Raw genomic sequence first — 22,388 nt, 5'->3', positions numbered from 1 at the left:
ATGTTACACAGGCGCACTGGAGCAGGCGAGGACAGAGCGTGGGAGCAGCGCAACAGTGATTCAGAGACAGATGGTTTGGGGGGGGGGGGGAGGGGAAATCCAGTCCTGCCCCAGGCCTGGCTGTCTCTCTCAGCGGCCCTGTTCTGTTCACTTCTTCAAATTCAACATGAAGAACTTTTATAATGCATGGTGTTTCCATATGACCTTTACATTCTGGTTTTTATTTAGAGACAGTTGTTACACAGAAGTTCCAAATTAGAGGTGCGATAAGGCTGGACTTTCTTTTTTGTCGCTGCAGTGTGTTTGACGTGCATTTGTCTGTTTATAACCTTTTCTTGCCCTCCAGATCTGTCTTTTATTGATTTTTCGTGGAAAATTACAGCTTACAGGAGATAGCATTGACCAGGAAATGTTAGTAATAGCATAAATAATGAAGGAAAACAAACAGCAGCTGGGTCAGCCAGTTGTGTTTGTGATAATGAAGCTGGGCGATTTTTTCTATGGAAGATGGGAAAGACTGTGCACTCTGAGCTAGCTCAGACCGGCAGTGTTGTGAGAGATTTGTAGCTATAGCACAGATGGCTTTGTGGGGAATTTTGTAGGAAAAATAAATGCATTACAATTTTGGAGTAGATCTGTCGATTCTGGGATAATTACAAACTCACCTAAATACATAGGCGGTCGGTGGCCCAACTGTTTGGGGAGGCTAAAGGGGGCGGGGTTAGGGGTGGAGCCATGGGGCGGAGCTTATATCCACAATTGACAACACACAGAAAAAAAAATAAGTAAAAATAAAAGTCACAATTAATACCTTTTATTAAATTTAGATATTAGACATGTGTCATATGTCAAAGAATAAAGTGGTTGCTCAAAGCATATACTAACCACAATCGCTCAACTGTAAAACACTATGCACAAATTTGTGCAAAAGCACACTCAGAACCTTACTGTACCATAACACTAGGCATACCCTAATACACCAATATACCACCCATACGGAAAATGCAGACCGTCAACAATATGAAACAAGGGATCATAATATCACAATTCTCATGCAGAGCCACAAAACACCCTTTTAGGGTGGATAGTGTTCACAATGAGCTCCTTTTATTAACAACCATATGTAGATCCTTCAAGAGGTAGTGTGTCATGATTTAGGCTCTACACCCTTTCTGATGTTTTGGTGCCACCTCAGTAAGGCCAACACACAATCTCTCCACTGCAAAACACTATACACAAACTTGTGCAAAAACACACTCATAACCTTACCAAACCATAACAGCACTAATTCCAAGGACAGGAGGAGCACAACCTTATGCGTGGAAAGTCAGAACTGTAATTACACCGGGCTCTAAAACACCAGTACACAACCTAGTGAAAAAAAAACAAAACAAAATGCCAGCAAATACTACATGCTAGCAGAATACTGCATCTTGATCACACATGAAAAACACATGACACAACAGATATGAAGGCAAATTACTGAACTGGAAAGTTACCTCAAGAAGTCAGACTCAGCATGCAGCAATACTAGAAAAATTGAAACTTACACACAAAATATCACAGATGCACATTTCCAAAAGTTGATATTTCAGTTAATAAATTCAGAATAAAATTCTTCTTTCTACCTTGTTGTCTGCGCATTTTATTTTTGTAGTCAGGCTGGTCCAGTGTCTATTTTCTGTTTTTCCTGTTTTTGCAGTATCCCCTGTCCGTTTGACATTTCTTCTGTCTTGTCCACCATTGATTTTCCATCTGTGTCCCTACTGGTCCCGTCCAGCATCTCCATTCTGTGTGTCCCTGTCCCATCTGCCTTCTCAGTGTCTCTGTCCTCCCATTACATTCAGCATCTTCCCCCTATGTGTCTCTCTGTTGCTCTTTCCTGCATTTCATCCTGTTTGCCCCTCCCCACCCTACCCTACCTCATTGTGTCCAGCATTGCCCCTGTGTGTCCCTTTCCCTATGCTTTCTCCATGCCCTGCATCTCTTCTCAGTCTCCCTGACCTTCCTCTGTCTTTCCTTCCTCCTGCACTCCTACTCTGGGGCCTGAATGCCTTCCAGTATTGCTCACTCTTGGGTCTCCAATATATCTCCCACTTTCTTCCACTCTGTCAATCCTCACTCTCTCCCCCCCCCCCCCCATCTACCTTCTTATTCTCAGACGAGGAGGAGCGGAGGGCTGCTTCCTGCCCTTGGCTGTTTCACACCAGCATCCTGCGCCTTTCCTTTCGCAAATCTTCAGATTGGTTGGTCCTGAGGTGGAGAGGAGAGCGAGAATAAAGAAAAGCTTGATCGCTGAGGGTAGCGACACTGCAGCGATTAAGGCAGGCTGCCTCGATCTTCCCAGTGATGCCTGATGCCTCCTGCCCGCGCGGAACAGGAAGTTGCATCAGAAGAGGGCGGGAGGCAACACTGGGAAGATCGAGGCAGCCTGCCTTAATCGCTGCAGTGTCGCTAATGACAGCGATCAAGGCAAATTACCAGCACCATCAATTCGATCGGATGACCGAAGACAGATGCCCGCACCTGAAGCCTAGTACAGAGCCTGGAGATCGTGAGGGGACACACACCGATCGCTGAGTAAGAGCTGGTAGGCTGGGTTTAGTTGCTGCTGGACATTTGGAGCAAGAGGCAGGCGGGGAAGCTCACAGCTGGGCTGGGGAGGCTTAGCCTCCCCAAGCCTCTTATACGGGGCGCCTATGCCTAAATACTTGCTTTTGTTTGCTGGCTTTTGATGATCTATTTAATGACCTAACTCAGTCCTCAGGACACACCTATCCAGTTAGGCTTTCAGGATACCTGCAATAAATATGCATGAGATAAATTTGCATACAGTGGAGGTAGTGCATGCAAATATATCAACAGCGAGAAGAGGCAGGAGGGAGCTGCAGGGCTCGGTAATTAAAGAAACACAACTCCTGTCCTCTCAGTGCTTGAGAAAAACAATATACTATTTTATTAACCACAAAAAAAGCTAATTTTAACTGCGTACAGGTGACGAAAGCGGCAGCCTGCAGAGAAAGAGCTAAAATGCGGAGGCCACTGGCCACAACAGAGGCTGGGGGCAACTGGTTCCTGATCGCTATCTGGAGCCAACTATGGAATACCTTACCAAGATCCATTCGAGCATCTACCTTTCCAGAAGCTGCTAAAAAACTTACCTCTTCAAACAAGCCTACACAAATGACTTGACTTAAAACTATGAGTACAAGTGCACTCCCTGGATTTGAATATGACTGAACCTAGAATATGCTCCCTATTTAATCCTTTCTATCACATCCCTCTTACTACCCCTCCCTATACATTCTCCCATAATTAACAATACGCTATTCCATTATACACCCTCCTCCTTGTTCCCCTACTTTTCCCCTCCTCCTTTCTTGCCCATCTTACCTATCCTTACTTAAGTGACCACCTCTTTATTCATTATATTACAGCTGTATCCACCCTTTGCTACTTTGTTTCCTGATAATACTACGTAAGCCGCATTGAACCTGCTATTGAGTGGGAAAGTGCAGGGTATAAGCATTACATTACATCATATCTCATGCATGGTAATTGTAGATATCTTGCAAATCAGACTGGCTTGTGTTTCCCAGAGAACTGGGTTTAGAAATCCTGAAACCAAATAATAAAATATTATGCCTTTTTGGTAGATGTGTTTTTAGACTTTTGTAGCTAAAACCCTCTTCAAAAGTGTGTTAGTTCCTGACAGCTAGTCAAAAGGTGTATTAAGTTAGTCCAGGGGTTCTTAACCCAGTCCTTGGGTCACACTGAGCCAGTCAGGTTTTCAGGATATCCACAATGAATATGTGTGAGAAATTTGCATGTAGTGGATATCTTGAAAACCTGACTGGCTGAGTGTGATCCAAGTATCGGGTTGAGAAACCTTGGTTTATGTTTATAATAGAAAACAAACTAGAGAACAGTTCTTATACCTGGACATGTTGAATCATCAGACCCACATTTTGAGGTCTGTTTTCCAAAGATTTAACAAGCTATCTCTTGGAGTTCCCTGGTTAAACTTCTGTTTTTAAGTTTTCCCTCCTGGACTGGATAAATTTGCCCATCTAAGGTCCCAGTGTTCAGTTCCCTATGATCAGCACTAATAACATGCAAATGTATGCACATTATTAGTTCTGATCATCTGGGGACTTTTGCAGGAGGATTGTGCCTGGGCAAGCGCTTAGGCTCAATCCTCCCACAGAAGAGGTTTGACAGGTCCAGGCTGTTAAAAAAAAAAAAAAATCCTAGACCTGTCAAGCCTAAGGCGACACAAGGGCCTAGACCACCAGGCCAGCCACTGGGTGGGCGGGCGGCTAGTAGGGGTCTTACTGGACCACCAGGGTTTTTTTTTTAATTGTTGGGGGGGGGGGGTGTTGTATGTTTGTGTGGGTAGAGGGGTCTGGAAGCATGCTAATGCATGCTGAACAGGGTTTCTCCATTCCTCCCCAATGCCCTGGCAAACCCTTAATGCCAGCTCTGAGCTAGCATAGAGTTTTTACCATGGGAGCAGCATCCTTGTTTGGCACACTGTCCGCTGAGCATTAGGGAGGAATATTAATTCCCCTGTTTAGCATGTATTTGCATGCAATTAGTGTTCAGAGCTGGCAAGCTCGTTATTACATACGCTCATCGGCTCTGATCATCGGGCACTGGCAAACGCAGGTACTAGTCTGGCACTAATGGCCTCTAGTGCCTGCGTTTGCCTTTGATCATCGGCCACTCAGTTCCTAATGCGGCTTGGCTTGGTGGAAGAGGTAGCTCCCGGGTTAGGTGTAAGACCCAGGGGGTGATTAAGCTGTTTTAAGGCACTAACCTGCATGATTGTCCCTTAGCATGTGTTAAAAGGCTGTAACTTTGGTTATAATTAGGTCACCCCATATTACATAGTAATGAAATTCAAAATATGTAAATACATGTAAAGCAGCTCATTACTATGTAAATACTATACACAAGCAGGGTTATTCTTTTAAGCATGGGAATAAGCAACCTGTGGTACTGAGATTCTGCATGACTCATTTAGTAAATCAAGGTGCTGAAAACGTTTACCTTTTACTGCACCTTGTTAAATTCCTACTACTACTACTATTTAGCATTTCTATAGCGCTACAAGGCATACGCAGCGCTGCACAAACATAGAAGAAAGACAGTCCCTGCTCAAAGAGCTTACAATCTAATAGACAAAAAATAAATAAAGTAAGCAAATCAAATCAATTAATGTGAACGGGAAGGAAGAGAGGAGGGTAAGTGGAGGCGAGTGGTTACAAGTGGTTACGAGTCAAAAGCAATGTTAAAGAGGTGGGCTTTCAGTCTAGATTTAAAGGTGGCTAAGGATGGGGCAAGACGTAGGGGCTCAGGAAGTTTATTCCAGGCGTAGGGTGCAGCGAGACAGAAGGCGCGAAGTCTGGAGTTGGCAGTAGTGGAGAAGGGAACAGATAAGAAGGATTTATCCATGAAGCGGAGTGCAGGGGAAGGGGTGTAGGGAAGGACGAGTGTGGAGAGATACTGGGGAGCAGCAGAGTGAGTACATTTATAGATTAGTAGAAGAAGTTTGAACAGGATGCGAAAACGGATAGGGAGCCAGTGAAGGGTCTTGAGGAGAGGGGTAGTATGAGTAAAGCGACCCTGGCGGAAGATGAGACGGGCAGCAGAGTTTTGAACCGACTGGAGAGGGGAGAGGTGACTAAGTGGGAGGCCAGCAAGAAGCAGATTGCAGTAGTCTAAACGAGAGGTGACAAGGGTGTGGATGAGGGTTTTGGTAGAGTGCTCGGAAAGAAAGGGGCGGATTTTATGGATGTTGTAAAGAAAGAAACGACAGGTCTTGGCGGTCTGCTGGATATGAGCAGAGAAGGAGAGAGAAGAGTCAAAGATGACCCCAAGGTTTCGAGCTGAGGAGACAGGGAGAATGAGAGAGCCATCAACAGAAATAGAAAACGGGGGGAGCGGGGAGGTGGGTTTGGGGGGGGGGGGGGGGGAAATGAGAAGCTCGGTTTTGGTCATATTTAATTTCAGGTGGCGTTGAGACATCCAGGCAGCAATGTCAGACAAGCACGCTGAAACTTTGGTTTGGATGCAAGGTGAGATATCAGGGGTAGAAAGGTAGATTTGGGAGTCATCAGCATAGAGATGGTAGGAAAAGCCATGGGATGAGATTAATGAACCAAGGGAAGAAGTGTAGATAGAAAAGAGGAGGGGACCAAGAACAGAACCCTGAGGTACGCCGACAGGCAGAGGGATAGAAGTAGAAGAGGATCCACCAGAGTGAACACTAAAGGTGCGGAGGGAGAGGTAGGAAGAGAACCAGGAAAGGACCGAGCCCTGGAATCCAACTGAGGACAGGGTATCGAGAAGTATGCTGTGATCGACAGTGTCAAAAGCAGCGGAAAGATCAAGAAGAATGAGGTTGGAATATTGACCTCTGGATTTAGCCAGTAATAGGTCATTGGAGACTTTAGTAAGCGCAGTTTCAGTTGAGTGGAGAGGGCAAAAACCAGATTGTAATGGGTCAAGAATAGCATGTGAGGAGAGAAAATCAAGGCAGCGGCGGTGAACAGCACGCTCAAGTAATTTGGAGAGAAAAGGAAGGAGGGAGATGGGTCGGTAATTAGAGGGACAAGTAGGGTCAAGTGAAGGCTTCTTAAGGAGAGGTGTGACCACAGCATGTTTAAAGGCAGCAGGGACAGTCGCAGTGGAAAGTGAGAGGTTGAGAATGTGACAGATAAAAGGAATAAGAGTAGGAGAGATGGCATTAAGAAGGTGGGTGGGAATGGGATCAGAGGAACAGGTGGTACATTTTGAGGAAGAAAGGAGAAGTGTAGTTTCCTCAATAGTAACTTCAGGAAAGGAGGAAAGGGAATGAGGGGAAGGAGAGAGAGGGGAACGGACTAGTGGAGGGAGAGGTGGTGAGGTAGAGAAAGCAAGGTTTATCTTTTGAACCTTGCTGTGAAAGAATTCAGCAAGGGTCTGAGGAGATAATGAAGGGGGAGTTGGGGGAGGGGGCACCTTGAGAAGAGAGTTCAATGTGGTGAAGACAAGTCGAGGGTTAGAGCCAAGAGAGTTGGTCAGTTGGATATAATAATCCTGTTTGGCACGTAAAAGAGCAGATTGGAAGGAGGTCAGCATGAACTTGAACATGAAGTGTAACATGAAGTGTAAGAAATCAGCAAGGGCCCGAGATTTCCGCCAGAGGCGTTCAGCGGAGCGGGTACAGGAACGCAGGTAGCGGATATTAGAAGTCAGCCAAGGTTGGGGTTTTGTACGCCTTACAGGGCGGGTCATCAAAGGTGCAAGAGTGTCTAAGGCAGAGGATAGAGTATTGTTGTAAGAAGAAACAGCCTCGTTGACAGACGTGGATGGTGCCACAGTAGAGAGGAGGTTTGAAACATGGGAGGATAGAGATGAAGGGTCAATATCGTGAAGATTCCTAGATAAATTAGATAGGATAGGACGGGACTGGGAGGGAGGAGATTTAAGTGTGAAAGTTATAAGATGGTGATCAGAGGAGGGATGGTCAGAGGCAAGGAAACTAGAAGGTGAACAGTTGGAGGAGAAGATGAGATCAAGACAGTGACCATTTTGATGAGTGGGGGAGGTGGAGCATAGTTGGAGATTAAAGGACGACGTTAAAGCGAGTAACTTGGAAATATAAGAGTTGGAAGGATCATTAGCAGGAATATTAAAGTCGCCAAGGATGAGAGATGGGGAGGAAGGATCATGGAAGAAGGCAAGCCAGGCGTCAAAGTCACTGAGAAAGGATGAAAGGGACTTATCAGGGGGACGATAAATGACCGCTATTTGAAGAGGCAGAGGAGAGAAAAGGCGGATAGAGTGGACTTCAAAGGAGGAAAAACAGTGAGATTGAGGTGGAAGAAGGGGTTGAAATCTGGAGGAGGGAGAGAGAAGTAGTCCAACACCACCCCCACGGCCAGCAGGGCGAGGAGTATGTGAAAATAGATAACCGCCATGGCACAGGGCTGCGACTGAAGCAGAGTCATCAGGGCAGAGCCAGGTTTCTGTTATGGCGAGCAGATGGAGGTGACGCGAGATAAAGAGGTCCTGGATATAGGGGAGTTTGTTACAGATAGAGCGGGCATTCCATAGGGCGCAAGAGAAGGGCAGAGAAGAGGAGGGGAGTAGAGGAATAGAGATGAGGTTGGAGAGGTCACGGTGAGATCTGTAGAGTTTGGATAATAGTTGGTGAGGAGGGCCAGGATTTGGATTGATGTCACCAGCTGAGAGTAAGAGAAGGAGTAAAAGAGAGTGGAGGAGAGTAGGAGAGGTGTGGCCACGAAGGCGTCGAAGGCGAGAGGTATTTAGGTGGAATGGGGAAGGCAAAATGGAGGGAAGAAAGAGACAGAGATTAAAAGCCAAGAGGGAGGAAGAGGGTAGGAGAGAAGGTGAGGTGATGAAGTCAATGGATGGGAAGTGAGTTTCTGTAGCGGAGAGAGGTAGGGGGTGAGGGAAAAGATTAGGAAGGGACAGAGCTAGGAAGAGAATGTGAATAGGGGCCATAAACGATTAAGGTACTTTAGCAACTGGAAAAAGATTAGATACAAAGAGAAAAATGCCCCGCGCGCGGCACCTAGAGCGGAGGCCCTGAGTGGATCGGGGTGGATCTGGGTGTCACCCCGGAGAAGGCTGTAAGGATATGCAGATGAGCTGCAAGTCCTCCACAGCACCTGAAAGGCAGCCGGTGGTAGAGGTGGGCACCTCTCAGCTGAGGAAAGGCTTACCAGGGGTTAGGCCGAAGCAAGCATTCCTCCCCCTGAGGGTCGCCTGATTCCCCCCCCCATAATTGGATAGCGCTGCTTTTCAGCACAAATTGGAAAGGTTTAATCAGGCAACCCCAGATGCACAAACAGTTGACTTTAGTGAAACAACTCAAGTTTTTCTGGATTACATTTAGGATTTTCAGCTGAAAAGCTAGCCATTTATTTTTGATTGAGAATTTACATAAGGACTGGGACAGACCAAAGGTCCATCAAGGCAAGTATCCTGTTTCCATTAGTGGCCAATCCAGGTCACAAGTACCTGGCAAGATCCCAGAACACTAAAACAGATTTTTATACTGCTTATCCTAGAAATAAGCAGTGGATTTTCCCATCTTAATAATGACTTATGGACTTTTAGGAAATTATTCAAACCTTTTTTAAAACCCCGCTAAGCAAACTGCTTTTGCCAAATTCTCTTGCAATGAATTTCAGAGTTTAATTACACATTGAGTGAAGAAATATTTTCTCTGGTTTGTTTTAAATTTACTACTTAGTATCTTCATTGTGTGCCCCCTAGTCCTTGTATTATTGGAAAGAGTAAACAAGCGATTCATGCCTATCTGTTCCACTTCACTCAGTATTTTATAGACCTCTATCATATCTCCCTTCAGCCATCTCTTCTCCAAGCTGAAAAGCTCCAGCTGCTTTAGCTTTTCTTCATAGAGAAGTCATCCCATCCCCTTTATGATTTTCGTCGCCCTTCTCTATACCTTTCCTAATTCTGCTATGAGGGCCATTTTCAATATGACGTCTAAGTCGAACTTTGGACGCTTTGTACTAAACATCTCAAATCCAAATAGGAAATGTAACCATTCTTGAAACAAAAATAACGTCTGTCTGGTTTTTTTTTTTTTTTTTTTTTTTTTAGAAAATACCATTTTCAACAAGGTTTTGTGCTTTGCACGCTTATTTTTTTAGGCCATTAAAAAAACAAACAAACAAAAAAACATAAGTTAAAAATGCACAAAATCAAGCCATTGGGATGTGTGACGGGCCAGCACTTTCAGCACCCTGGTCCCCCAGACATCCCAGGAAATAATGGGGCAACCTAGGGGGCACTGCTGTGGACATCATATAAATTCTCCCAGGTACACATCTCACTGTTGCTCCCTTATCTTGTCTGCTGAGCCCTCCGAAACCAAACCCACTACCCCCAACTGTACACCACTACAATAGTCCTTATGGGTGATGGGGGCACCTATATGTGGGTACAGTGGATTTTGTGAGTTTTGGAGGGCTCACAGTTTCCACCACAAGTGTAAGGGAGCTGTGCACCTGGGAGCAATTTCTGAAGTCCACTACAGTGCCCGGTTGGTGTCCTGGCATGTGAGGGGTACCAGTGCACTATGAATGCTGGCTCCTCCCACAACCAAATGGCTTGGATATGGTTGTTTCTGAGATGGGTGTCCTCGGTTTCCATTATCGCCGAAAATCGGGGACGACCATCTCTAAGGTCGATCTAAATTTCACGATTTAGGCATCCCCTACTGTATTATCAAAACGAAAGATGGACGCCCATCTTGTTTCAATAATACGGGTTTCCCCATCCCTTCGCTGGGATGTCCTGCGAGGACATCCTCAGGAAAACTTGTAGATATGCTCCCTGTTTAATCCTTTCTATGACATCCCTCTTCCTACCCCTCCCTATACACTCTCCCATAATTAACAATACGCTATTCCATTATACACCCTTCTCGTTCCCCTACCTTTCGATTATGCCCCTCTCTGTGTCTCTGTCAGTGTCCATCCTTTTTGCTCTCTTCTCTATTAAACCCTTCCAATAATTTTTTGAATTGTTCTTGCAGTTTCAGTCACACTTTAGTCACAGGAAAAGCAGCAGAGACCCCTTGGCATACCCTTTTTTTTAAACTTTTATTTTTAACTTTAAACAAATTACATCCAAGCAAAACATTGCATGTATAGAAAAGTGTACAATGTAAGAAAATAAGCTAAACAACAACCAGAAATTATAATTATAGAAATTAGTGACATACCATTCCAATATAATGTTAGTGTGAGGTATAGCATCCTGTGAGGGAATCTATAGGACACAGCCACTTCCCCTTAAGGACACTCTTTCACAGAGTCAAAACCACCTTAAAATTCATTGTCCCGCCCACAATGGAAATGACACAGGTGGGGTGGAGCCAGGAAAGCATAGACCAGGAAGTATAAAAGCTCAGTACACAGACAGCTAGATTCAGGAGGTCCAGAGGAAAGCAGTGATGCCCAACATCATTTGCCTCCACCACATATGTATGGAGGTGGTGGGAAGCGGGGCTGGTGGTTGGGAGGCAGGGATAGTGCTGGGCAGACTTATACGATCTGTGCCCTGAAAATGACAGATACAAATCAAGGTAAGGTATACACAAAAAGTATCACATATGAGTTTATCTTGATGAGCAGACTGGATGGACCGTGCAGCTCTTTTTCTGCCGTCATCTACTATGTTACTATGTTTTTAACTGCTACATTCGGGTAAGCCAAGTTCAACTTAGAACCTTGCAACTTTGGATTTAGACCTAAGTAACTGCTAGAGACTACATTGGTAACTCTGGGGAACCAGGCCAGAGACAGGAAGTGTACAACAAAGCCCTGCAGGAGCAGTCCACTGGAGAACTTATGTCTAAGAACAGTTTTGTGTTTATTTTCTCTCCCCTACCTGTGAATGGAACAGGACCCCTATCTGATACTTATAATAAACAGTATTTTCTTTTACCTGCCCCTATTGTGTTGCTCCAGGCCCACTCTTGCTCACGTTACCACACGTCCATATTGATAAGAGCCATGCCAATAAATACATTTAATAAAATATGATAGAGGTCTATAAAATAATGAGTGGAGTAGAACGGATAGATGTGAAGCATCTGTTTACGCTTTCCAAAAATACTAGGACTAGGGGGCATGCGATGAAGCTACAATGTTGTAAATTTAAAACAAATTGGAGAAAATATTTCTTCACTCAACGTGTAATTAAACTTTGGAATTCATTGCCAGAGAATGTGGTAAAGGCGGTTAGCTTAGCAGAGTTTAAAAAAGGTTTGGACTGCTTCCTTAAGAAAAAGTCCATAGACCATTATTAAATGGACTTGGGGGGAATCCACTATTTCTGGGATTAGCTGTATAGAATGTTTTGTACTTTTTTGGGATCTTGCCAGGTATCTGTGACCTGGATTGGCCACTGTTGGAAACAGGATGCTGGGCTTGATAGACCTTTGGTCTTTCCCATTATGGCAATACTTATGTACTTAAAATTAATAAGTAAAACATAGTTTGGACTTCTTGCACCTCCCCCACATGCCCTGCACAGAAATGGTTTTGACAAGTGATGTCACAGCATCGGGCATTTGCTTTCAATAGGAGAAAACCATTGAAAGGGTCGAAGTGACGTCCGACCCTGTATTGAGATGAAGTAGCCTTCTTCTGTAGCTCTCAGGGGCTCATTCCACCCACACACTCGGACAGCTCTGAAGCACAGATAACATCTTTAGGAATCCAAAATACCCAAACTCCTGGGCTGAGTTTAAAACCTCACTGGTAGAAACGGAGGAGCCAACTTTTCAAAATGATTGAGGGTGTTAAACCTGATGGAAATTACCCTTCCCTGGACACAGTCAAAGAGTTTTGCTCAATATTAGAGGTGCTGATGCACCCACAGAGCTGATTTCTGTGGGTAGACATGGTGAGCTGCTGGGATGGCGCATTTGCTTTATTTGAACTAGGAAACAAGAGGGGGCTGTGACCTCATCAGCATGATGCCTTACACTGGCATATCTGCTTATTATGCTTGCGATAATCTGGAAACTGTGTTTGGGTAGCAATTAAGCAGTTTCTGTATGTTCTTGGACAGAGGTTCTCTAGTGATACTGACTGAGCAAAATATTTGCCTTTTGCTTATTTTCACTAATTAGTTGGCATTAACTGTGAGCTGATTTTAGTTTAGAGTAGACTAGAGCTTTGCTTAAATGCCCTGCTCCTCAGCAGTGTGCATTCTTTTCTGTTACAAACAAAAGAATTTTGGAGCAGAGAGAGGCCAAAATAAGAGGGTGGGATTCTTTTTTTTATTTCTTCATTGCTTCCTTGTTTGCTATTACTCTTTTTAGGTTCGTTAATATGATCTACACAGATTCTAATATAACATACTACCCAGCTAACTTATTTTTAATAAAGCTGTATACCAGGCCTTGACAATTTTTTATTAAAGCTAGGAGCCAGCCTAAAAACTTAGGAGCCAGCTGTCGAAACCTCTCTCGATTCTCCTTCCCCACCCCTCCAATACTGTCTGCAGCGAAAAACAAATTGGGGGGGGGGGGGCAAGGAGAGGTCAGAATTCCCTCCCAGATCAGAATAGCTCTTTAAGAAACTGATTTACGAAGGGTCTTTTCGTATTCTGTGTCTGTGAGCAAAGAAATTTCAGTAAATTGGTCTCAGAAGCCAGCAGTCACCCTTCCTAAAAACATGTTGTCAGCTATGTGACAGCAGAGCCTTAATAAGTGAAGGAAAGAGACACAGACCCCCAGCAGCACACATATGCTTCCCCTTATACAGTATTAAAATTAAACAAGTTCTGCATCCACAGAACTCCCTGCCCCCCCCCCCACAACAATGGGTGTAGAGCTAGATAATTTCCCCATAAAAATCTCACCATACAGAAACACTTCTGATTCCAGTGTAATTTCGCCAACTGCAATATAAACCTTCGCAATACCGGCATATTGTGAAGTTTGTATTACTCTATTAAAAAAAGTCATTCCGGACACAGAGCAAATCTACCATGCTGCAATAACTTCCAAAACAAGGACCCTACCTACAGAAAGGCAATGCCCTAAATATTACTGTGGATCCTAAAACATTAATACATCTATTGGGGAAAACTGAACAAGCCAAATTACTACAGATCACTAAATAGAAAATTCATGCGAAAAGAATATCTAGCCTTGATCACACATACAGAACGCAACTACCAAATACAGAATAAGTGACCGCAAACTAGAAATACAAATATGTAGACAGAATTAAACTGAAACTTCAAGAAGGTCAGACCTTGCTGCATGTAGAACACCACCAGAGAAACAGAAAGAGATGCATTTCCCCCTATTCTGTGCAAAATATAAAGATACCAGATTTTATTTATTTATTCATTCATTCATTCATTCATTCAGGCTTGTATCCCACTGTTGTCCAAAAGCAAGTTTCATTTCAAAGTGGCTTACAATTTGCAACTGATTGAAATTACAGTGATGGATGTGGTTTACAATTTGCAATTAGACTATGTTACATTAGTGCGGTATAATTACAAAGTGGTGTAGAACATTGGTTTTGCATGTAGTTAACCATAGAATTTCTTGAACAGGTAGATCTTTAGTTCTTTCCTGAATTAGAGATAGTTTGTAATGTTCCTCATGACCTTGGGTATTGAGTTCCACCATTTAGAACCCAAATAACTGAAACCAGCCGTGTAGATGGATTTGTATAAATGTTTCTGCAGTTTGGTAGGTGAAGTAACAAGTACCTGGGTTGGCGTTTCTTGGGGATAGTTCAGTCAGGTCTAGCATGTAATCCGGCGACATGCAAAACAGTATATTGAATATAAAGAGTGCTGGTTTTGAAAAGTAATCTTGCCTTGATTGGGAGCCAGTGTAGCTTTTTGGGTAGTGGTGTTACTCTTTTGTATTTTGGTTTTTTGAACATCAGTCTTGCTGCTGTGTCTGAGCGGTCTAGAGCAATTTTAATATGTTTCTTTGCACTCTACATGTGCTGCATTGCAATGGTTTAGTTGAGATAGTATTAGTGATTGTACTATTAGGCGAAATGATTGTCTGGGAAAGTAGTCTCTAATCCTTCTCAGTTTCCATAGATTTTTGAAACTCTTTGTGATTGCTGATACTTGGCTTTCTAGAGATAGATGTTTATCAAGAATAATTCCTAGTAATTTTAGTTGTGTTTCGATTTGGTACGTTTGTTGGTTGATTGTGAAGTTTTAATAAGAAGTTGGGTTGTGTGGGCTGGATAGAACCAGGAATTTGGTTTCATCTTTAGTTGAGTTTAAAGGTTTTGGCCCATTTTTCCATCAGGTCCAGACATCCTTTGACCTTGTCCAATATTTCTATGATGTTGTTGTTGTTGTTCTTGAAAGGTACATAGATAGTGACATCATCGGCATATATGAATGGATTAAATCCCACTTGTTCTAGTTTTTTGCCGAGTGGAGCCATCATGACATTGAACAGTATAGGTGATATTGGAGAACCCTGTGGTACCCCGCAGTCAGAAATCCAGGAGGCTGAAAGTTGGTTTGATATTTTTACCATGTAGGATTTACTCCTTAGAAAGCCATTAAACCAGGCTGCCACTGTGCAGCTAATTCCCATATTGTCAAGCAGGGTCAATAGTGTTGTATAATCTACTAGGTCGAGGGTGCTTGACATTTCAAGTTGAAGTAAGGCATAGTTGATTGATGTCAGACATAGTATTAGGAGCAGGGTGCAACCAGAGCAGTTCTACCTGACTTCTTGGCCAGAGGGGACCCCAAGTCTGCCTGAACCTGCCTGGTACACAGCTTTGGGGTCCCCTCCCAAATTTCTACCAATGACCTTGGCCATGTCTGTTGTACATTCCAAAAAATTACATTTTCTAATCACTAAATAGGAAATGAAATTATTTTTCTACCTTTGTTGCCTGGTCATTTAATTTATTTTTTTTTAATTCTATTGGTCTCATCTGTGGTTTCTACTTAGATCTTCTCAACTTTCTTGCCAGAGTCTTCTGATTATATGACATTTATTCTCTCTCCATATCTGTGTCCCTTTCTCTATTCTGCCCCCATGTTCAGCATCTCCCTTTTCTTGCCCAACATCTCCATTTTGTATCCCTTCACACCCCTTGTTCAGCATTACTCCTTTGTGCTCTTATCCTCCCTGTGTTTATCATCACCCCTGTCTCCCTGACCCTATGCTGCCCCCATGTCCAGCATTTCCCTTCTGTGTCCCTAACTCTTCCTCCAAGTTCGGTATTGGTCTTGTGTTTCTACCCTCTCCCTGACCAGCATTGCCCCTCTATGTCCCTGCCCCTATTCTCCCCCCATGCCCACCATCTCCCTTCTGTGTCCCTGTCCCTCCTCATGTCCAGCTTCTTCTTTCTCTATGCCCTCCCCACCCAACATGGCCCAGCATTTTTCCTATTCTTCCCATGTGGTCCAGTATCTCTTTATCTCATTCCTCTCCACACTCCTTCCATGAGTCCAGCATCTCTCTCCTCCAAACCCATGCAGGGTAGCATCTCTCTCTTTCCCTTCTATTCCCTCTCACCCCCCCCCCCCCCAGCAACAATAAACATGCAGCATGTGTCCTTACCTCTGTGCATCCAGCATCTCTCCTCCCACTTCCCTCCATCTCCCACAGTCTCAAATCTCTCAAGTCTCCCTTCTCTTTCTGGGTCCCCCTTTGGGTAGTTTGGCATCTTCCCCCCTCCCTTGCGGGTCCAGATTTTCTCTTGCCCCCTCACCCTGCCAGTCCAGCATCTCTTCTGACCCCCCCCCCCCCCCATGAGTCCAGTAGCTCTCCTGACTCCCCCCACCATTCCCTCTACCACTTGCAGGTCCAGATTTTCTCTTGCTCCCTCCCCCTGCCAGTCCAGCAACTCTCCTGACCCCCCTATGAGGGAGTGAGTGGTACAAGACAGGGTTTTCTTAGAAACACTCCCTCACTGGTGCAGCTTAGTCACCTTACAACAGGTGTTGCTAGTCTGCTGAGGCAGATTCAGAGGGGCGGGGTTCAGGCCAGGCTAGAGTCAAAAGCTCTCTGGCAGTACAGGACAAAGAGGGAGAGAACTCCATTCTAAGTTGAGCCGCAATACCTGAGAGGATCAGGGAAGCATTGTGGCTCAAGGTTAAGTCTTCAGAGTGAATGTGTGAAGACATAAGTCTGTGAAGTAACAAGGGGCATATGCTGTGTCAAATAAGTCTTTTCCTTTTTGCTTGCAACCTTGGTGTGTATGACTTGAGTTTGTGCCCGATCCAAGCCGCACCCTCAGTCATATTACCAGACCCCCCCATATGAGTCCAGCAGCTCTCCTGACCCCCACCCCTCCAATATCATCCAGCAACTCTCCTTCTTCATCCTCCAGGTCCACCACCTTTTCTGCTCCCTGTCCTCCATCCAAGGTCCAAGAGTGTTCCTAAAAATAACGTGTGTTGTTATAGAATAACAGGGGTATGTGCCTAATGTAGGCTCGTACATTTGCACCACGTTTCAGTTGGTGCAGATGGCTAGGCATGATTCCCAGGCTTAAGAACTATTATATAAACCGCACCTAACTTTAAGCACGACTTATAGAATGGTGCTTTTTTTTTTTTAGCGCCATTTGTTTTGGCTCCAGGTATTGAATCTAGCCCTAAGTATGGCAGGCATGCATGTAATTTACAGCATGCTGTAGGCTACATGTGTAAGTGGGAGCCCCGCCTATGTCCCATCCATGTTCCGTCTCTTGCAAATGCGCTTTGTAAGTTAAGCGGGTATTTGCAGTATAGGGCTTAGGTGGCATGCTAGCATTTATGCACATAAATAATAATATTATAAATAGATAACATGCATAATGTGGGCACCTAGATTATACAAGTATCCAATTATACCTATTACGTACAAGTGAACCTGTACCCAAATCCAGGCCAACTGTTCCTCCAACAAAGGAATAGATACGTTTGTCAAATCTTAGTAGTCAAAGAGTTTAAAGTCTATCAGTTGCTATGATGTCTGATGAGGCATTTACCGGGAAAACAGAGGAGAATTCTATACTGAGACAGGGCCACTGAGAGGGGAGGCAGGAATGCAAGATTCCCCAGGGCCTGGCCTCCAAGGGGGGCTCGCCTGGCACCGGCATGTCTGAGATTGGTCTCCTGAGTCCTGCTCCTCCTGTGTCCCACAGTGCTGAGTTATCGCGTTAACTCTGCCGGCCACAGGTCCTTCTTCCTGCCTCCCGTGTGAAATACTTCCTGTTTTCATAAACATGGGAGGGGATACGGCAGGAAGAAATACCTGTGCGGCAGAGCAGAGTTAATGTCCCAGCACACAGGACAAACAAGTAAGCAGATCATGGGGGGGGGGGGGGGCACAAGGGGGGAGCAGTGGCGGGGGCCTGGGTGTTGTTTGTCCCGGTTCCGGCTTTGTCTCTCGTTGGCTCTGCACTGAGAATTGCTCCCCTCTCTACTCTTCACTTAGTACATTCTTGGAACTTGTATAACATTGGCCCTAAACACCCTTAAAATGATCATTTCCCCAAGGGTATATTTTTTTGTGTGTGCAGTATGTAAGATACTACAGGCTTCAAAATATCTTGTCCCCCCCCCCCATATTTTTTTAATCCTAAATTACAAATATCTCAAGCTTCTCAGTGGGTTGTGTCGCTGCTGAGACCATTGTACTCATCACTCTTTGCCTCTTCTTTTGCAGTGCGATGCCAATGATGGTGGATTCTGCTACAGATTTCAGTTTACTTGGAAAAGCGTTAGCAAGGAAAGGCTGAGAACGGTAAGAACAATTTTTTGAAAGATTGTTTTGCTTTCTTATTGCTTTTGGCTAGAGTTTTTGGTTACATACAGGCAAAAAATATACTTGAGTAACATCCTGAGAAAGGCCAGTTTGGCTCATGCAAGTAAAATACACAGATGGCACGCAGAAAGGAGCAGTGACGCCAGATAAAGGATAGCTGTGCTGGCTGAGGCTTCTAGAACACTCTTTAAAATGTGATTAAATAGCTGTTGCACTCTGTTTTGGCATTCTTTGGTGAGAGAAGGTCATTCCTATTAATTTTGTGGTGGAATGTGAAGGATTTGGATAAGCTGTGCATTGATATCTGTTATTTGGTATGCTGCTTGTGCATGTGAAAGAATGGATCGTGAAACATCAGAAAGCTGGAATTGGTGGCTGTGGCAGAATATCTGAGAGAGTATGGCAGAAATTTCTTCTGCACTTTCTACTGTGGTGTTGAAATAATCATTCTGTCCAAGGTGTAAGGAAGGGACGTGGGGCAACCAATCCAGACAGGACACCAAAAGCTGAGTAGATATTGCTAAAGTCTTGACACGGTTCCATGTTTCGATAAATGGTTTGCCTGCCTCAGGAGTCAACGTAGTTGTGCAGTCTTGTAGCTGGAAAGCTACCTCTTCTAAATCATCCAGTCACACCTCAAAAAGCACTGCACCAAGAGTATCACTTAAAGCACAGGAAAACAATATCACAGAGAGGAAAAAACCTCTTGTTTTCCCGCGCTTTAAGCAATATTCTTGGTGCTGTGCTTTTCCTTCATAGGGAACGTTTCTTGGTGTGTTTTGGCATTGTTCAGCGTTAGGAGTCATGGAACGAGAAAGGGACCTGAGAGGCATCATTGATGATACGTTGAAACCTTCTGCTTAGTGTGCTGCTGCAGCAGCTAAGAAAGCAAATAGAATTTATTTATTTATTTACAGCATTTATATCCCACAATTTCCCACCCATGGGCAGGCCCAATGTGGCTTACAACAATGTACATAAAAACACAGCATGTCAGGGGCCAAGCAATTAATGTCCTAGAAGTATAATGGGCAAAGCGAGGTAAAGTAAAAGAGAAAGAGGAGTGGTGAGTAATGTGACACCGGGGTAAGACAGATCAGAAGGTAGAGATGCCTGGCGGGAGTGATGCATACGCTTTGCCAAATAGAAAGGTCTTGAGGCGCTTTTTGAAAGTAGGGTGATAAGTAGTAAGTTTCACCAGTTTAGGCAGTTCATTCCAGAGAAGAGCGCTAGATTAGGAGAAAGTTGATGCATAGGTGCTTTTGTATTTAAGTCCGTTTAAGTACGTTCGTGAGGATCTGTGGGAGTTCTTTGGTGGCAAGTTGATTAGGGTGTCCATGTATGTAGGGGCTTCACCATAGATGATTTTATGCACCAGAGCGCAAATTTTAAAAGTGATACGGTCTTTGACAGGAAGCCAGTGCAGTTTCTCTCACAGAGTCCTTGTACTTTCAAATCTAGATGCACCATAAATGAGCCTGGCAGCCGTATTCTGAGCTGTCTGTAGTTTTTTCAGAAGCACATCTTTGCACCCTGAGTAGATGCCATTGCAATAATCAAGACGGCTAATGACCAGTGATTGCACTAAAGTGCGAAAGACGTCTCTAGGAAAATATGGTTTTATGCGTTTAAGTTTTCAAAGAGTGAATAAAATGCTTATTAGGAAAGGGATGGAAAACAAAAATGAGGATATTATAATGCCACTGTATCGGTCCATGGTGCGACCGCACCTAGAGTATTGTGTTTAATTCTGGTCACCGCACCTCTAAAAAGATATAGTGGAATTAGAAAAGGTGCAGAGAAGGGCGACAAAGATGATTAAGGGGATGGGACGACTTTCCTATGAGGAAAGGCTAAAGCGGCTGGGGCTCTTCAGCTTAGAGAAAAGGCGGCTGAGGGGTGATATGATAGAGGTATATAAAATAATGAGTGGAGTGGAAAAGAGAGATATGGAGCGTCTGTTTACGCTTTCCAAAAATACTAGGTCGTGGGGGCATGCGATGAAGCTGGAGTGCAGTAAGTTTAAAACAAATTTAAGAGAGAATTTTTCTTTACTCAGCACGTAATTCGACTCTGGAATTCGTTGCCGGAGAATGTGGTTAAGGCGGTTAGCTTAGCAGAGTTTAAGAAAGGTTTGGACGGCTTCCTGAAGGAAAAGGCCATAGAATATTATTAAATGGACGTAGGGAAAAATCCACTATTCCTGGGACAAGCCGTACAAAAAGCTTTGCTCCGTGGATCTTGTTGGGTGATTGTGACCTAGATTGGCCACTGTCTGAGACAGGGTGCTGGCTAGATGGACCTTTGGTCTGTCCCAGTGTGACGATGCTTATGTCTTATGAAATAATCATGGCATTCAAACAATGATGTCTCAGCTTACCAGACATGTTCAGTAAATAGGGAATAAAATCAGAGCCAGCACTGTCTTACAGCCTGCACATTTAGTGTAAATAAACAGCCATACACATCATGCGACAGCTTGATGTCCTCTGCATTTTTTGTGTGTGAACACTTGGGTCATATTTTAATAAATGCTTGCCCATTCTTTGCTGACAGCAGAGCAGTTTTAAAATAGGACTCCAGGAAGTGTACTTATCACTCAACATTGGCTTTCAGGAGAGTTGGGCTTTAGCAAACAGGAAAGGCCACTTGAGACCCTTTAAGCTAGAGATTATTTTTGAAGCTATTGTGAACTAAACAGTAAGGGACTGATAGTTAGCTGGTGGCAGTCAGTGTTTTTTTAAGTTGATGACAGCCACTGGCAGAATTGAACTCAGATATTCAATGTAGGGCACTGGCATTGAATTTCTGGGGTCAGATGCAGACCCAGAAGTTATGCGGCTGTGTGCAAAAAGTAATATAAAACTAGAAAGACAGACATACAGTAACATACATAAAAAGGGGAAAAGGTCATATTTTGCTTTAGTGCCTCAAAACTTTAGGACGCATTAGGGGACCCAGTTAGTAAAGTGTGGTAAAAATTTGCAAATACTGTGCATTATTTGCAGAAATGAATGTACAGTAACGGCAAAACCTCTACATGAATTGTTAGGAGTGTTGTCAGCATCTGCCCCATTCAGGCTTCTGTAGGCGGTGACAGTATTAGAATTCAGGAGTAGCATCCGTAGAGCAGAGTTGTGAGGACAACTGCATATAGACTGCCAACTTTGTCATCAGATAAATACCATGCTCATTTCACAGGCACCGCTTCATGAGTCAATAGATAAAACTTTCTTTGGTTAGGCTGACCCTGTCGTTGACAGTGTTGCTATTGTTAAACAAGTAATTGCCAAGATAGCAGAACTTGTTAACCTGATGTGTCCAACACACACTTTTGGCATATATGGATTACTAGTGCATAATCTTGTGGTGTTTTCTTCTTTTTTTTTTTTTTTAAGGTTTACAGGCAAACCAAAATGCTGAGAGCACAATATAAAACAATTAAATAGCAGTTGAGCTTCTGCAGTAATGGATATGATGGATATTGTTGTATGTACCTTTGTCTTGCAGTTGCCTGACAGTGACAATGTCACCGTCAGTATAAAAGTGAATAGGTATGGCAAAATCGCATTTCCAGAGCCAGTGAGCAGTGTGCAGCCTAGAAATAAATACCAAGCAGCGATAAGTCAGAATACAACCCTGTCTGGTTCCACTGGATCTCTCACCTACTTCCAGCATATGTCCCAGTGGACTAGGCTGCGCGTTTGGTCATGCTATTCTTATAAAAAACTCAGGCTAAGTTAGAAGAAGAAAAGGAATCTTTATTTCTCATTAACAACAGCACAAGAAATACTATTGGCTCTTGGCATTAGTAGTTTTACAGAACAGAGTCTAACAATAGGAAGGAAAGTTTTATTCCTCATACAAATGTTACATAACAGAGAGAAAGAAAGGGAAATGGGACTTGATATACCGCCTTTCTGAGTTTTTTTTTTGCAACTACATTCAAAGGAAGAAAGAAAGAATCTTAGCTATAGAGAATTAGTTTCTATCACGTGGGGGAAGAGTACCCCCCCCCCCCCCCCCCCGGAAATAGACTGTGGCAAGGACATTGAAACTCTCCTGCCAA

General features: G+C 43.9%; 1 long non-coding RNA gene across 1 annotated transcript in view; it reads left to right on the top strand.

Annotated features, from left to right (window-relative positions):
* The window catches only part of LOC115475522, a 599,851-nt gene that overhangs the window by 252,757 nt on the left and 324,706 nt on the right, over window positions 1–22,388 (top strand). Inside the window, exon 3 of the long non-coding RNA XR_003943059.1 lies at window positions 18,221–18,298. This is a non-coding gene — a long non-coding RNA (uncharacterized LOC115475522). The remainder of the gene's footprint in view (window positions 1–18,220; window positions 18,299–22,388) is intronic.

This window comes from Microcaecilia unicolor, chromosome 1 (genome assembly GCF_901765095.1).
Source record: "Microcaecilia unicolor chromosome 1, aMicUni1.1, whole genome shotgun sequence".
NCBI lineage: Eukaryota > Metazoa > Chordata > Amphibia > Gymnophiona > Siphonopidae > Microcaecilia > Microcaecilia unicolor.
The sequence above is the reverse complement of the archived record's forward strand: the minus strand, read 5'-3'. Positions and strand labels throughout refer to the sequence as shown.